Source organism: Falco punctatus, assembly GCF_963210335.1.
Source record: "Falco punctatus genome assembly, chromosome: 3".
Lineage (NCBI taxonomy): Eukaryota > Metazoa > Chordata > Aves > Falconiformes > Falconidae > Falco > Falco punctatus.
In genome coordinates, this window is record NC_137582.1 from 58,155,070 (window position 1) to 58,172,556 (window position 17,487).

Below are 17,487 nucleotides of genomic sequence, written 5' to 3' on the forward strand. Positions count from 1 at the left end.
ACATATGATTCTTCTGCTCATGCACCCTGTTGAGCTACACAGTTCCTTCAGTCCACCCTTATTCAGAAATTTCTGTGTCTTAAACCTCCAGGAAGAATCAGCTGCAGAAGGCTGTGCCAAAATTACAAAAGCAGAGGTAAAATACCTATTTTCAGTAACTGCTATACCAGCTGTGACACATTCATATTTCTTTCCTTCACAAGAGAAAAGCCATCGAGCTCCATCCCTTATGGCAGGACAGATGTGTAGAAACCGTTCAGAAATGCCACTTAGGCAGTGGCTGTTGATGTCATAGCCTGGAATAAGCCTAGGACTCAGTGCGAGCTCTTGCTGCTCACATATTCATCATCTTGTCTTACGTAAGTGCCCAGACTGGCCTCTCCAAATGCCCCAAGACTGACCCTTCAACAGTTCCTTATTTAGCATTGCTGAAGTCTTTGATGGCTGTAAAATGTTATAGTATGATTCATTAATGCCCACGAGATGCATTTTGATGGATGGGATAATGGAACTATGTAAGGGCTCTTGTCCTTTATTAGTTGCTTTTACTCTTAGTCTTCAGCAAACCAATCCTCCCCATTGTCAGAAGTTAACCTGCAGTGAGGATTATTTTTTTTTCCCAGTTGCTGTATCAAAAGATGTCAATGTGGTCAGATAGACAGTTTCCTTGCTATCTCAGTCTCCATGGCTTTCAGGTTCATAGACAAATGGCTTGTACTATGGTCCATCTTAAGTGAGAGTAGGAAAGGGAAAGATCTGCTGCAACACAAAATCTTGCCACACAGGCAAGGCTGGCCGTACCCTATATATGACTGAATGGCTTCATCCATTTAGGCTGCAGGAGGGTCTGCTATTGAGCAGACTGCTCAACAGCAGACTCGGATGCAGCAAGGAGATGCATTTCAGGTTCAGTCAAAACCAGACAGTTTTTATCGGCTTGTGCAATAATGTTTTACGGTGCCTGTTCTTACCCCACCCTGTCTAGTGGCTTTTTAGCAGTGTTTGCTCCTGGACATGCTGGAGACAAGGCTGGAGCAGCCATCAATTCCTGCTTGGCCTCAGACTCACTTTGATATCAGCAGTGCTGAGGTAGTGGCTGTCATGCCTTGTGAGTTAAATTCAGATTTCCCACCACATCACCCTTCTTGACAAAAAGGATGACCCTCATCCCCGCAAAGCAATTATAAAAATTCATTGCAGCCTCATAGCGTGTTTGAACTCTGAGCTAAATTAGCAGAGCAAAAGCATGGACAAGAAGCAAGACCACAGTGATAATTTCTCCAAAACATAAGGTAAACTCACCAGGCCATGGAGATTGCTGGCCCCACTGCAACAACATCAAAAGATGGAGATGTTTCCAGGTATGACAAAAGTCCTGAATGGCATACAGAAGACCCCTGGGCCTTATGCCTTGCCCTCGAAGCACTCACCAGAGTGATTCCAAGACAGGTAGGAACTGCTTCCACACAGCAACTTCGGTCCTCACAGCTCTCTGCCACCGTAAATAGACAGTCCAAAGTGGAAGAGGCCTGATACCTATCAAGGAACAAAAGCTAATGTATGTCAGATATAGGAGATCAGGCACAAGATATATTCATGCACTTCCATGTTTTCCACAGTGTTTCAAGAAGGGGTAACGATCCCAGGCTAGATCTCATCAGGAAGTCCCAGAAGAACACATGTGCTCCCCACTGCAAAGCCTCCTTGGTGAGTATCTGCACTGCCTGTGTAATGGGCCAGTGGGTCTGGTCAACACAAGATATGAGCCCTCTCTGCAATTTGAATGCTTGTCACCCAAAACCTTGATTAAGACCATCACATTAATTCCAGATGAACCATCAAACTGTTTTTCAGCCTTGCCAGACATTAGCTTCTGCCTTGCCACGGATTTCAGCAGGCTTTGGAACTGGACAAAGAAGAGTAATTATAGGTTGGACTGGCTTTAAATTAACAGCCCAGCAGCGAAACAAATCTCCAGAGAAGTTTTTTCTCTGTTTTTGTATGTCAGGCTACCAAGGGATGTATTTTCCTTTGGTTTATTTTTTTGTACTGAAATTTTAGACTTACAGCACCAAGGAAATAGTGTTAAAGAGCACATGAAATTAGTCTGGATGAAAGCAGCATAAGGAGGAAAAAACTTCCAGAGAGTAACACAAGACTGCTTTAGTCCTTTTTCGTCAGAGTTTTTATGAACCTATAATTTCATGATCTAATATATATTATAGAGTGACATTTTATGCTAGCATGTTGTGTCCTTTTAATGGCCTCAGTATGACTTGCTGTGACTTTTGCACAGAGATTTTGCTGTTAGGAATTTGTTATTCACAACTTGACAACAGTGACTTTAGTTATCTGCTGTAATGTGTTCTGATTCACAGCTACATGATTCTAAAAGGAGGACTAAGACAGATGCGTCCACCCTGCGCAGCAACGCTTGAGATGGAAAGGTGAAAGACCACAGCAGCCCAAGTGACTTTGCTGCAGCTGTGCAGCACAATGCCCCAGACAGAAGCCACGCTGGGAGAACCCCATCAGCACACTGCAACGTGCTCAGGTACAAGCCAGCACTTCTATGGGGTGCTGCAGTGTGCCATGGGGCGCTACAGCCTGGATGAACAGGGGTAGTGCTGACCGGGACAGCAGCTGTTATTGCATGACCAAGCCATGCCCAGTGGTTGCTGGAACCTGCTTCCAGCTGTTGTAGAAACCCCTCCAGGAGCTGCCTTCCCAAAACCACTTTGACCAAAAGGTGCACTCCTCATGGAACTGTTACTTTTAATAAAGGCTTCTACATTAATATTGACTTTAACACTGCAAAACATGCTCATTTCTTACTCCAACAAACTTTTTGGAGCACTCACAGGAACAGCACAGAAAGCTGTGCAGAAAAGTGGCTGTCAGCCTTTTTCACAATGTAAATCCAAGTTTCATCAGAAAGCTGTTGATAAGGTCATATTTAGCTATATTGACAGGTAGCTGCCACTTTCCTGGACAGCAGTTGTAACCCACCATGTTGTCATACCTGTGACACAGAACAACACAAAATATGTACATAACAACCACAGCACACACCACCCGCATCAGCTCTGCCTCTCAGGGTCTGAGTGCCATCTCAGCAGGATGAGACTCACTGTTTATTACAATAAAAAAAAGAAGTGTAGGCATGCTACCTTTGTTATTAAGCCTTGTAAGTAAGTAGTAAAGCCTTGAAAGGATACCAAACTCTCTGTATAAATCCCAGCAGCAGGAGGTGCTTTTCTTGCAGTGGCAATAAATACTGATAATGCCAAAGGACAGACCAGCCAAGCAGATCCTGGAGAGGAGCCACGGTCCCCCAGCACCTCGTTCCTCAAAACACTTCACTTTTTGCCTGTGTCTTTTGGGAGTTGAGTCTTTTAAGGCTCAAGTCTCCCAGGCTAACCTGGAGTGTCATAGGAAATGATATTTTAATATTACAGTACAGACTAGCCTTAGGAAGAGGAAATGTGGCATCCTTTTCTCCAGGCCTTCATATACGAATTAGCTAAAGGCAAAGTCTCCCTTTCTCACCTTTATTGCTTGTGGCTGACTGAATTTGACATTATTTCGTTGTTAACAAAGTTAGATATATTTTATGTGAGCAGAAAGGCCAAGATGATCGAAAATATGGGATTTACAGTATTTGTAGTATGATAGCACATAGGCATCCAAACATGAGTCATAAAACACAGTTGCCCAAGGCAAGCTCCTGTACCACTTAAGCTCTTTCCATTTCCATTTCTCTTTTTTAAACAGGAATACTAAACCTCTTTTCCAAGGTGCTAGCCGTGTTACTGTCATTAATTAGCGGTAACCAAGAAGACACTTAAAAAAGACCTGTGTTCAAAAAAGAAAAATACTTTTTTTCCTAGTCTGCTTCTTCGTTCAATGTGACATACAGCAAATACAGAGGAGACAGTAAGTTCATTCCATTTCTTCTCAGTCCCAGACAGTATCACTCGCTCATCCCTACTCTCTTGAGTCTATGGCACCATGTGGTCTTTTCCAGCGAACACAGTTTTATGTCAATAGAATAAATACCAGCCTTAAAAACTTTACATCAGAGGTATTTTGCATCCTGTTTGATTCAAAGAGCACAGGCATATGAAACATTCAGGCACAAGCTTGGCCTCATCAGTAGGGGTAAAACTGAACCAGCACTGAGCTCCAAAAACATTGATATTTGAGTCACATCCATATAGCCATACAAACCTGCTCTTAATCAGAGGCTTCCTGACCTTACGTTTGTCCCCTTGTACTTCATAATGCAGCAGCAGGAATATTTTAAACAGCTGCACCTCTCTCTTTTATTTGCATTTTGGGGATCATTAAGTGCTACCAGAAGAAGAAATGTGGTTGTCTCCCTAATTAACTCTTCAAGTAAGAGCTGGAAATGGAAAAGACTTTTAAGGAAACCTGCAACAACACATAGAGGGAACCTGCCTGTCCCTACTGGGAGGGGAGCAGCCCGGTCCCCAGCTGGCTCACTGATGGCTTGCCCTTCATTAGAGGCAGCCAGCAAGCAAAAAATGCCTCTCCTGGTTTCACTTCATCCTCCTCAGGGATGAATGCAGACCCCACTTCCAGGACCACAGCTTTCTGCGGTGACCTGAAAGAGCCTGCCCAAACTGGACATGCCACCCCTCTCTCTCCATCCCACCTTGCACTTGCGGTGAGAAATAACTCAGGCCATCACCGCTGTCAGAGCAGGTCCCACTGATTCCAGGAGCTGAACCTCGATGCAGACAGAGCTCGGGAGCCATCTGCAATTTGTGTGTATTTGTCACTGAAATTGGTTCCACAAGGTCTTGTCTTTTCTTGTGCATTGCTTTGCATTTTCATATTGATGATGGCTTAAAAATCCCTAGCAGAGAAAACCATAAAACATCAAACAAAAAAATAAAAGGAACCCCCTTAAATTGTCAGAGTTACTTTTAAATTTGTATAACACAGCATACATGAAGGCCTTTCCCCTCAACAATGACAAACACAAAGCCTCTGGACTTGTAAAAGATTGATTCATTACTTATGGTTTACTTCATTGCTGGAGTTTTTTTGGCGAGGATTGTGTTATAGCCTTTATATTAGCATAGAAGCAACCCTTAAGAATTACTTCACTACCACTTTTCTTCTTCGTATTTCTTCACCTCCTCTGTAACTGCAACATCTGCTGTTAGAAGAGGAAAAATTTGCTGCAGCTTACTTTTGAGATGAGGTCAAATTGTTTTGGGTTGTTTTTTGTGTCTGTGGGACTGTTTGGGTTTTTTTTTTTTTCTTTTTCTTTTTTAAGTAGGCTACCTACCTGGCTCAGTATCTACGTTAACAAATCGCTGGTTAATGATTCTCTAGAAATTCACTGCAGACAGTTTATTAGTTTTATTAGCCTTTCCAAGAACTTGTGAAAGAAACTTCCTTAAAATAAAAAAGATCCACCCTAAACTTACCCCAAGGAAAGCTTACAACTATACTTTTTGAAGTGGAGGTTCAGTGATGTTTGGTTTGGGCTTTGTTTCCAGAAACAAAGTACACAAAACTGATGTCAAAAAAAGAAATATCAATACTCACTGGAATTGGATTAGAATTTGACCAGATGGTAGAAAATAAAGAGTAAGAAAAAGTAGACAACTCATCATAAGAGGAGAGTGTGTTAAAATTTTGCATTGATTTTTTAAAAATTTAATATATTTACAGTGTTCCAGAAAAATAAAAGCAGAGTTGTCACAGCAGTATTACAATTTTACAAGATATTTTAGGTTAACCATGCCAAAGTAGCTCTATCTATATTTTCACCCCAGCACAGGCCCAAGGGAGCAGAAGGGCTGGGCTCCAAGTACACCAGTCTGGTCTCCACAACAATTAGTATTCACATCTTTACCCTCAAAAAGCTACAGTTTGTCCAAAACTGAGCAACACCTGACCAAGAAGAACCCCCCACTGAGACAAGTTGTAATTACTGGTGCTAAAGCATTGGGTTTCCAGAATTTTACAGGAATGAGGATGCTAAAAATCAGAGAAAGGAGATATTTCTTCCTCAACTCTTCTCTCAGCAAAAAACATTACAGCTCAAACCTTCCAGTAAGCTGTTGCCTCAGGCAGATAACTAGCATGAAGAAATTCAGTTCAGACAGGTAGAGTTTAGCTAAGATAAAAGCAGCTGTACATAGTTTGATAATTGAAAGCATGATAGTTGCAAATATTGCAAGTAATTACAAGACAGGTATAATAAATTTCCCCAATGTAACAGGGATATGATGCAATTATACCAGGGGAGGGGCTGATACAAGTTGCTTCTCTTCTGGTTAGTGCTGTCTGTATAACCATTGCTTCAGTTTTTCCTCAAAAGTCCACTTAAATTCAGCAGCTTAGTAGAGGTAGTTAATCCAGCAGGAAAACTTTACATCTCACCTTATGCATCATTAGTGTCTTTAATGATCTGTTATGAAAGCCTTTGGCCAAGGATTTTTGAAAGCTTAATTCTCTGTTCTTCATTATTTGCTGAGCAGTCCAAAGAATTAAAAGACATTACCCAGGCATAAATTTCTACCATGGAAATCCTACCAATATCCTCCAAGATATCATGCTCTTTAGTTGTTTTATTCTTAATCATCATTTCTCCTTATTTACTTGGTGCTAACCTAAGACTCACCAACATATTATTCCTAATATATTTTGAAAGGAAATATGACATTTGATTCCCTTGCCCTTTCTGCTAGTATTAGCTCATTTAATGACCATTTCCTTGGTCACTAAGACAGCTGCACAGTCTGACATAGCTCAACCTTCACAAAATAAATAATCCTTTGCATTTAAGTCAGAATTTCAACTGTGGCTTATTCCAGATTTAATTACTCCTTCAGTACCAGAAGCTGGGGAGATATTGTTCTATGTTTATTATAATTCATTAGAAGTAATTATAGAAGCCTGTTTTCCCCCATCACCAAACTAACCCTCAGTCTGGATTTCCCTCTGCTCACTTTCAAAGCCGTTTTCTTGCAGAGCCTCTCTCAGCTCCATTGCCACAAACCCCATTGTGCCTCTATCGCCGCTGGAGTTTATGCCACTCATACCTGGGGCAGGTGAAGAACGAACACCAGCATGATAGGCACTGGTCTAACGGGACCAAACACACTGGTGCTCAGCCAGCTTAAAACTGATACAGGCTTGATAGACACAGGATGGGTGAAAAGCAAAGCGTGGCCTATCTGATGGCAGCACATAGGGGTAATGCGCCCTGCCCGCCGCCGGCACACATGGGTAAAGTGAGCTGGACGAGGCCACCTGCTCTTGTGGGTCAGGTTTAAGCACTTACCACCTCCTGCTGCTGGCTGCAGCTCCTCCTGGAAGCTGTTTCTCCACAATGACATGTGAGTACTCATAGGTCAGTTCAGTGCAGGGGAGTTTAAACCACGGCTGGATAAAACTGTTCTCATTATTCATAGCAGTACATCTCCAGTTCAGACCTCTTTCTGGTTTTGTTTTTTAAATCTTGTTTACTGTGAATTGAAGTGAGATGTTAGGAGCTTTGTTTTCATATCTACATGACATTCTTCTTGTCAGTGCTCTTTAGGTGTGCTCACACTTTGATTATATTTTCTTTCTTGGCAACCACAAGCCTTGCACAGATGCCTACAAATTAAAAATTAGTTTGACTATATTTTCTGTTACAATAACATGCATATTCAAGACAGTGTGAACTTGTTTTCTCCCTGATTCTGGTTTTAGTACTACACCTTTCACCTCTACTGAGTATATTGCTATGTTCTGTAAAGAAGCTGAAAGCAGTAAACAAACCATTTCCCTGAGATTTTTGTTTGTGCCATGAATGCTACCTAGCTCGTAATTGCTTTACTTCATGCAATCGGCCAACTGAAGAAGCTGTTAAAAAAATTGCCATTAGTGTCTGAAGGGATAATAAAGGCTATCACTATCAGTTTACACTTTTAGAGTTCATAGTTTTCTCTCTTACTTGAATGCCGTGTTTCTACAGCTGCTTGACGCAGTGAAAAGCCTTTCTGCTATTCAGCAAGGATCACTGTAACAGCCATTATTCACTTATCAGAAAAGCCAGACATATATTGCGTGGTAAAGGGAATAAAGCAGCCCAAAAGGCCTGGCCAGACATCCAGACCCAGGCAGACCATCTCACTCCGAGGCTGTCAAAGGAATAAAAATCTTGGGTGTTTGATGAGATGCAAACAGCCCCGAGGAGACGGAGGTGTTTGCTTCCCAGCACTGTCATAGCTCCATGGACTCACTGCTAGATCTGAGAACACAGGAGGATGACAAAGACAGCTCTTCTATGCTTAAACTTCCCGCGCCTCTGGTTTGGCACAGGGAAGTTGCAGTACCCTCCATATCATGCTGGGACGCAATGTATGTTCATAACCAGGGAGCAATCAATGTTAGCTCAAGGCTGCCGGAAAATTCTGATGGCTCCACATTTCCAGTGATTTGTTAGTATAAGATATTAAAATAACACACATTTCTTTAGATAGCTTTTTCAGCAGCAGAACCCAGGTGTCTACTTCTCTACCTATAAAACACAGGTTCTCTTTGAGACAGAATACATCTGTGCAACTCAGAGCAGTTTCATCACCTACAGCCATGTCCATAGCTGACTTTAGACCACTTGGGCCAGAGCAGAGCTAATATAATTTCTCTGGACTTGGATGGAAAACACCACTGGCCTGACCAGTAGCAATTTCCACGCTGGTGGCCCAGCCACGGGTGGCTTCTCCAGGCAGGACACAACAAGAATCCACAAGCTTTGCCTTCTGCCCACATCATGACCAGATCCCTCCAGCTGGAAGCCAATATTGTCAAAGAAATATGAGCCAGTGAAGTTTTCAGCTTGCCTTTCAAAACACTGCTGATTCAGCAATACTATTGCTTTACGAAGTAGTAGGAACTGGGATGTTGTGAACAAAATAATTCGCACTGAGTGCAGATAACTGAGCTTCATTTGAAATGATGTCATTTCTAGACAATCAGGTTTTTGATTGTAGCTATGCCTGAAGCTGTCTATTCTCTTTTCTCTGGATGCTTGGCCACCCAAAACAATCATTTACTCTTGATCATGTTTCAATTGCTAGACAAACACCAGTCTGGTGTTTAATTTATGAGCAAAATTTATTGCCACTGCAGGATGTGAAAATGCATGAAACAGAAACATGACAACCAACAAGGTATAATCTCCTACGATAATCTGTAGTGCTACAGGTAAAAAATTGCATCAGTTAGGCCCAAAATTCAGCTGCATCAGCTTGTCTCTCAGCACAGTTTCATAACCCTGCACAACAAAAAATTACAGCAAAACTGGTTTTGCTGGTGTCTCCTGTTCCACAATTAAAGCATATTTTTCCATCCTGTGTTCCAGAACATTAACAGTCTTTCAGCAGGTTATACAAAAATTTTCTGCAAGTCCTTGGGGAAAAAAAATTAGATCTTCTGAAACATTACTAAATCGTAGCTCCTCCACTCTTCCTATAAAACCCCTACACATCCTCTAGTCAAGCCCTTAGTAAAACATGCAATCATTATTGAACACGCATAAGGAGAAGTAATCAAAATCTTTAAAAAGTAGCAAAAGGAAAACTCTCTGGGAATTCATAACGTTGAAAGGAAGACCCCAAGTGTAATAAAATTTGAGGGGTATGTTGGATTTTCATCCTAAAGTTTGCATCTGTATATTAAAAGTCGAAGTAATGGATAACAAAGGAAGTTAAAATAAGTTGAGGGCCCCAGGGTATATGTTGTTCCATTTGCAGCCCAGCTCTAGGAGCTCCATTGCATGATAAGGTTTCTCCTGCAAAAGGAAAGGTTAAAACAAAAGGCACAGGCTTTGTCTCTTCATTTCCCAAATGCCAATTCCTGACTTTAAGCAAACAATATCTCTTCCTCCCGGTGCTCTTCCTCCTTGTGCAGCTCTCTAACATTAGATGTGGTGGCTACGGTTTCTTCATACTACAGCTGGAAATACTGGCTTGCCAAAAGCACACACCCTAGACCCTCCTTAGAAATACAGTGTGAAAAACAAAAGACTGAAGTTTCAGAAGGGAAATAGGATTTCAGACAAATTTCCAGGGCCAGACCTGGGCACGGTGGGTCTGGAATTGAAGCATCTGATTTTAATTTCACATCTTAAGAATAAAAAGGAAGTGCTAATAAGTTAGGTCAAGATGTAGCCAAAAATCTGTGTCAGTTATTGTCCTCTATGAACTGTTCATCCTGCCTCCAGTCAACATACATGCTTTCTTTGTCTCCCACCATTGTAATTTAAAATAATATACTGTAAGAATTTGTTTCTTGTGCTTCATTACATCTAGTATCAAATGACCTGGTCTAAGCAGTTCTTTTAAAATCTTTTCCTCCTGCACTGAGATTTCCTTCTTTTTCTTTCTTTTAAGATATTATCCTACGTGCAGTTTCAATTTTGCATTCAGGCCTCCTTCTATGTACATTTCATCAGATCGTTCAAACAGATTTGCCTCTTAAACCAAATAGGAAAATATATTAATACTTGGGCAATACAGTGCCATTTTATCTGATATGTAAACTTGCTCAGACTGATTTCCCAAGTTAAAAATTTAATAATAGCGTAGACTCAGAGTCACCCAGGCACAAGCACAGCAGAAAAGATGCGGCAGCCAGGGACCCCACAGCAAGTGGCACATCAGTGAGATGCTAAAGCAATGTATGAAGCTGCTCCATGCAGCCCAAGCTGCAGGGAAAGGCAGCCCCACTGCAGCACAGCAAAGTTTGGAGTGGGACAGGGCAAGGGCTGGGAGAGAGAAGTGATGTGGATGACAAGCAAGGGCAAGTCCATGGAAGATTTTAAACTTGGGGGCTGTGTTGGATTTGCACTGCTAATAAGCAGCATAAGAAGCATTTGTGACAGTGGCTATTAAATATTTATCTGAAGTCCTCAGGTTAGTTTCCTCAATGTCTTTCTGGGAAAGGAGAAAAGGCTTCCCCAGAGAAGCAGGGATCCCAGGTAGGTACACAAGTCTCTGGGCCGCTTTAAAGGAGAGACTGTTTCCCTCCCTCTATTGCCTTCAGTGCCCATAGACACTCACCTCCAAACTGGGACACCCATGTGAGAGGCTCAAAGTTAGTACAGATGTATAGTCCCCAAAACAACCACATCTGTAAGATGATATTGGAAGTCTCCTTTCTTGTGATCAAGTCAGAAAAATTAACCTTTGGGGTGTCCCTTTTGTTTTCATCTTTGTCTCTTTAGAAAGCTCTGAAAATCCAGATCTTCAATCAGGTCTCTTATTTTAAACCATGCAAAATAACTTAGAAGCATAAGTATAAAAAACCACTACATACAGATTATGTTGGTCACTTTGTAAAATCTCTCCAACCTGCTCCATCCCTTTACACCAGCTACTACAGCTTAAATGAATGGATGTGATGTGTGTGAACCACAAAAGCAGTTGTGAACAACAACTCATTTCCAGTAGCATTTACAATATCTATACAGGTGCAGAAACAACTACTCATACTGGCAATGCCCCTTTGTGATAATTACACTTTCAAAATACATTTAAATATATTTGAGAAGACTTTGGTGTAAAACTCATACAATAAGCCATACTTTAAGCTGATATAATACCAGCCACGTGCTATGGCAAGACTGTGACCTACAGGAACAAACACAGCTAAATAAAAGCCCTGGGCTTTGCTGTAAGAAATACTGTGGCTACATCTGAACTGGTAAAGAAAGGCAGATGAGGACTGGTGAGGGCTGTCCCAAGAGGCAGCCACCAGCAGCCAGATTGCTGTGGATGCTGAGGGTTTTCAAGTATGGGTCAACACCTTTTCTTGATGGTTTGGCTTCAGACAACAGAGCAATTCTCAGCAAATTTAATTTCCAAACAGGCTTAGCCAAAGAGAAATTCCCTGTCCTGAAAAACTCAATGTCTAAAAAGCTGGTCTCACAGACTGCTGCAGGGGCGGGGGGTTCTTAAACACAAAGCTTGAACAGTGTCACAATGTGGAAATGTCACGTTGGCTCCAAATCTATCTTGTTTTGAATCTACTTACTTTAATAGTCTCCAGTCTGTGGCTCACAAGATAATGTCCATACCCAGACCACCCGGCTTGGCTCAGACCTAAGAGTCCACACAGCTGCAATCCAAGTGGACAGGTGTCCAGAAGTATGACACCACCACAAGCAGAGTACCCCAGGGGACAGTAAAGCTTAAGAACTGCTTAACAGGGTACGTAGGTGACTGCAATTGCTCTAATAGATAAATGGCTCATGGCAATAATACTGCATGAATAATGGTAACAGTGTAAAACTGATTCCATTGAGAAAAATACATATTAAAAAATATATATCCCAGATTCAAATGACTTAGCCTGCAGAACCGTGCGCAAAGAACTCTAGAAGACACTGTTTTGTGGATTGCTTCCTTCATCCTTAAACAGATCCAACTCTGACAAAAAGATAAGAAGCCTTTCTTTCTCTTTCAGCTTTCTACAGGAACTTTCACTTTCCTTCACTAACCCTTCTTGTTGCACAGACTTAATTTTCTTTAAAACTGCAGGACAATTAACTAGCCTGTTCTTGCTTCCAGGTTTTTTCCACAAGAGGTGTTTTCTAGTTTTGGCTGAATTTCATGATGAAAAGTAATTTTTTTCTGAAACCTTGAGATTACAAACCATCTTGTTAAAAAAGTCCATTTCAAATTTCTGAATGTTAATTGATTTCCTTCACTGAACATTTCAGGAGTTTCTTTCTACTTTTTGGGGGTTTTGCAAACATGGGAGCAAAGATAAGGAAATGTAGTTTGGCATCGTTTCACACAGACACACAGACACAGACACACACACACACAGAGACACACACACTCTCTCTCTCTTTCTTTCTCTTACGGTTTGTAGGCTTTGCAAGGGAAGTAAATGAGAAACAATCCTGCTTTTACTCATCCTCCATGTTACATATCGTCTGAGTTTGTACCATTATTATTCCCCCTCTGGAGCTAACACTGGGTGACCTGCACGAGGAACTTCCAGACAAACCCCTCTTGTCATAACACTGCACATGTCTGATTGAAAGCTCATTGAGAACTATAATACTCCTTCAAATCAAGTCAATAGCCTTTGCATCAGGCTCAGACTGTTGTTCTAGTCCAAAAAGTGACTGACGATAACCACAGAAGCTTCTATGTTTATGGCCTCTCAATGATTCCCACATGAAATATGCTCAAATTGTAAGTAAAACAATATACCTCTTCCATCCTTCCTGACTTAAAATCTCTGCCAGGTGTCTGAAGCCATTTTATGTATTTTCTATAACCATTCTGAAAGTTCAGGAGGTCAAATTGAGTCACGCTGATAAAAAATGTGAAGTTTCATCATCAGCATGGTATTTCTGCAACATTTGGCTCAGGAAGGAGGGAGGGAGGGAAAGAGGGAAGGAAGGAATTCTCATACATCTTCTTTGTCATCTGTTGTCATGAAGTCTCCACACAAATGACTGAACAGACAATTCTGAGTGTCTCACATGCCATGAAGAGACCTGGAAACGGTGTTACCAGAAGAGCTGAGCAGGTCTCTGGCAGGTACAGCAAGAAGTACCAGTCAAACCATGCCCTCTCTCCTAGCCCAGGAGCAATGGCATATGATACACAGTGACCCATTCGATCACCATGATTGTGCTTGCAAAATGCAGGCCCTGCAGACTGCAGCAGGAATCTGAGGCACTGTGAATACACTCATTTCAGCAAAGATTTATTGAAATGCCATAAATCAAGTGACTTGGGAAAATTAGAAGAGGTGACGGTAAAGGAAAATTAAAGAAAGGGGATGGAAAGAAATATGATAAAAGACAGGTGGAGTTCAAGGAAGAAACTAATTTTTGTAAGTACCGCTGGTATTCGCTACCTGGGCATACTGCACAAAAATCTCTCCTTAGCAAAGAATTATGAGCAACTTGAACTGAAGTAATGTTGTCTTTGACAGGCTAACGACCTTGGTTCAATGGTCCCCTAGGCAATAGCATATATTAGCAAAGATATTTTTTTGAAAGATCCTCAAAAGTAACTTCTTTTTCCCATCCTATGTTTCAGTTAGATACCACCAAAGCTTCCTGCAGGGTTATAAATTTTATCCTAACAGAGCTATATAAAGAATCTGTGCCAGCCCACTTCCATGTGTGACCAGTCTTTGTTGTCTAGAGGTTACACAGAAAACACCAGTGAAAGATCTGTGTAAAGATAGTGTCAATCAATTACATTGCCACAATCAATTTTCACTTACCTTTGATCCCATGTATAAGCAGCTTATGCTTATTCATGTGGGTTTCTGTGGGAAAAAAAAAAAAAAAAAAAAAAAAAAGCCAGGTGCTACTATGTCTTCCTTCGTATGATTATTGTTATACTAGAGATTTGATATTGCGCGTAGTCAGCGTTACTAACGTTCCTCGTTTTGCCAAGCAGAGAGCTGGTGCATTTACCTCTTCCAGGGCTGAGCAGCAGGTTCCTAACCTGGTGCTGCTGAAGGATATACTGAAACAAAAGACGTTTATGTCTTTACTGACTTCATTGTATTGCAGGTAAGTCACTGGAGGAAAGAAAAGTGATGTGAAATTAAGCATACAGGCTGAACAGACAGCGTTTTTGGTATCTGATAAACCTTGATCTTTGATAAATGCAGATATTTTTAATCCTGGAGCTCAAAAATGGCCTAGAACTCCCATAGATTAAAGCATTCAATTGAAATAAATGTGCAGCACGTAATGTATTTCTTTTTGCCTCAGATGAAAGGTCTTAGTCTATCCTTTGTACAATGCTCAGGATACTTCAGGGTCTTTGAAAGTTCTCTATCAATCTTCTCTGACAGGTCCCACAGTTGCTGGTGAATCATCCCTGTTAGATAAGACCAGAATCTTTATATGAATTTTAATTACTGCTTTTGGCATTTAGGCACTGCACAAATATCTAAAACAGGAATACAATCAGGCTACCTACATGCTGGAGTGCCAAACTCATTCTGTTAGGTCACAGAAATTTTCATTGAACCTTCAAGAAATCTGAGGGTTTCCATTTAAATTATATTTCTATACTGGAAAGAGCTCCAGATACTTCCTGATCATTCACCTGTCCCTCCTCTCTACTCTCTGCCTCAATGTCAAGGCTTCACTGAAGTTCTCCCAGGCAGAAGTAGAGTGGCATGTGATACAGTGGTAAGAAAGGTAGTTTTCTCAGTAGTTTACACTGTGATCACACAGAGCAAAGGTATAATTTGTGGCAACTCAAAGCCAACTCATCAACTTCATTGTAAATGAATGTACTGTTCTGGCTTGAAATATCTGTTTCTTTAGCATAAAAAGAGACAGGTTTTCATAGTTATTCATTTTTATGTAATATCTTTGGGAGGGGGAAAAGGAATCATTTATCTCACTTTGTACTACTTTCAGACTGACTTCCTACAAAAGAGAGGCTTAAGCAGTGACACTTACCGTCCATCTGCCCGTTCATCTGTTGAGCTGCCTCTCAGTCCCTCCTCCTCAACTGTTTTTTGAGCCCACTAGCCTCTTTCAGTCAAATTTGACAAACGGCATCATAAAACCAGTAGTGGGTACCAAATTAGAGCACCCACTGAGGGGATGGCAGCAGCCAGCTGACCAAGCAGCATGTGAATGCTGCCTGGCCAGTCACAGTGCTCCAAACTAGCCAGAAAGCAAGGCACCCCTTGCACAGGCCACCAGGCAGGAGAGGCTGGAGACATTGCACAGGTGATGTGTAAGACATCTGTGCCTCTTCATCCACTAGCAGAATACTTGTTAGTGTGACATATCAAGTCTGTAACTGACTGTTTATTTGGTACATAGCTGTACATCAACATCTGTCTTGCTGTGAGCACAAGATATTTGCTGCTGGATAAGGTGGACAATGTCTGCTCTATGTCCTACACCCTGTTAAGCTTAGGAGAGCATTTGCTCTGCATCCTTTCTGCCAAAATGCCATCCATGGGCAGAAGGGAGGAAAGCTGCCTTTGCCTTGCCGGACAGGAGCGATTCCTCTTTTCCTCCCTTTGGTGGAGAAACACACCCACCCAAGCCCCTCTCAAGCAAGGGTGAGGCAGGCAGGGAGAGGGAGCAGGGGAGGCAGAGGCAGGGACTGGAAGCCTGCTAGGCAGAGCAGGGAGACAGCACACATGCAGATCCTGGGTATGGGAGGAAAGCCTTGTCCTTGTGACCCAGAGTATGAGCTCTGTAGCATTTGTAGCAACAAACAGCTGCTGCATTGCAGACACTCATGCAGTCACCAGCCTGGGAACCACCTGGAGTTGTGGATCTATCTCACAAAGGCATAGCGGTTGTTTTCTGTGCAGCCCCCTCCTATTCAAATTCTGTTTCAGCCAGATCTTTCTCTGGATTAAAGTGCTCAGTGTTCCAGTGTGTGCTCCAGTAAAACCCTCTTCCTGTTGTTCAAAGGCCATCTGGTGCTGCTAACATGTTGCTTTAAATTAATTGTTCAGAGTCACCTCAAGGGTCTGGCTGGCTCTGGGTCCCATGACATTGCCCAGACGCTGATGCTAGTTCCTACCTTCCACGTGCATCATCTTACCTGCTGGTCAGGGCTTGAAATATCAGATCAGGTCCTTGATTGCTATTGGACGTAGTGGGAGATACGGAGAGAGGAATGAGCAGCAGAAGTAACGCTCAAGGATTGCTGGCATTAATTTCTCTCATTTTTTATGTCATCTTCCCCTTTGCATCCCTCTTGAGTCCCAACTGCCTTCCAAGTCCAAAACTCCAAATCAAAATATCAGTCTGCACAAAGATTCCAGGTATTCAAACCTGGTCATCAAAACTCCCAGAAATGTCTGGAAGCATCTACAAAATACATGTAGATTGTTAGCAGAGACCCTTGCACCACACAGAATTTGGAAGATAAAAGGAAGTAAAATTTTAGGGCAGAAATGACTAGGGGCAAAACCACACATAGACTTCTAGGTGGGTTGTTTTTTTTAATTAGGCTAGTACTGTTCTTGTTTGAGAAATAAGAACCTGGTTTTGTTGTTGCTACTCTTTTGACAAGGATTATTGATAAACTGTCTCAAGCAGCCGTGGTGGGGGCTGGGGGCTGCTTTCTGTCAAAAGGCTAAATATGGGAAGAAGCCAGAATAGACAACTAAAATAATGGGCTTCCAAGAAAGCAGACTTCAACAACTGAGGGAGCAGGAAGAGATGGAAAGATAACCTGAGAGATGTGACAGAAAAAGGGGGGGATGGGGGGGTGGGGGGAGGGGGAAGGACCCAGAAATAGACTATAAGACAATTATAAGGCTAAATCATTCCAATGCGGAGATAAGATGGAAGTCATCATAGGAGAGCAAAATGACTGTATTAGGAACTTCCTAAGCACCTGCAGATGTTAAGGGACTCATACAAAAGAGAAAATGAGAGTAAATAACTTGCTAAAGAGCTTAAAGCAGCATAGACCATGTCTTCTT

General features: G+C 41.9%; 1 long non-coding RNA gene across 1 annotated transcript in view; it reads left to right on the forward strand.

Annotated features, from left to right (window-relative positions):
• The window catches only part of LOC308061441, a 90,057-nt gene extending 72,802 nt beyond the window's left edge, over positions 1 to 17,255 (forward strand). Inside the window, exon 2 of the long non-coding RNA XR_013927230.1 lies at positions 35 to 17,255. This is a non-coding gene — a long non-coding RNA (uncharacterized lncRNA). The remainder of the gene's footprint in view (positions 1 to 34) is intronic.
• The last annotated feature ends 232 nt before the right edge of the window (positions 17,256 to 17,487 follow it).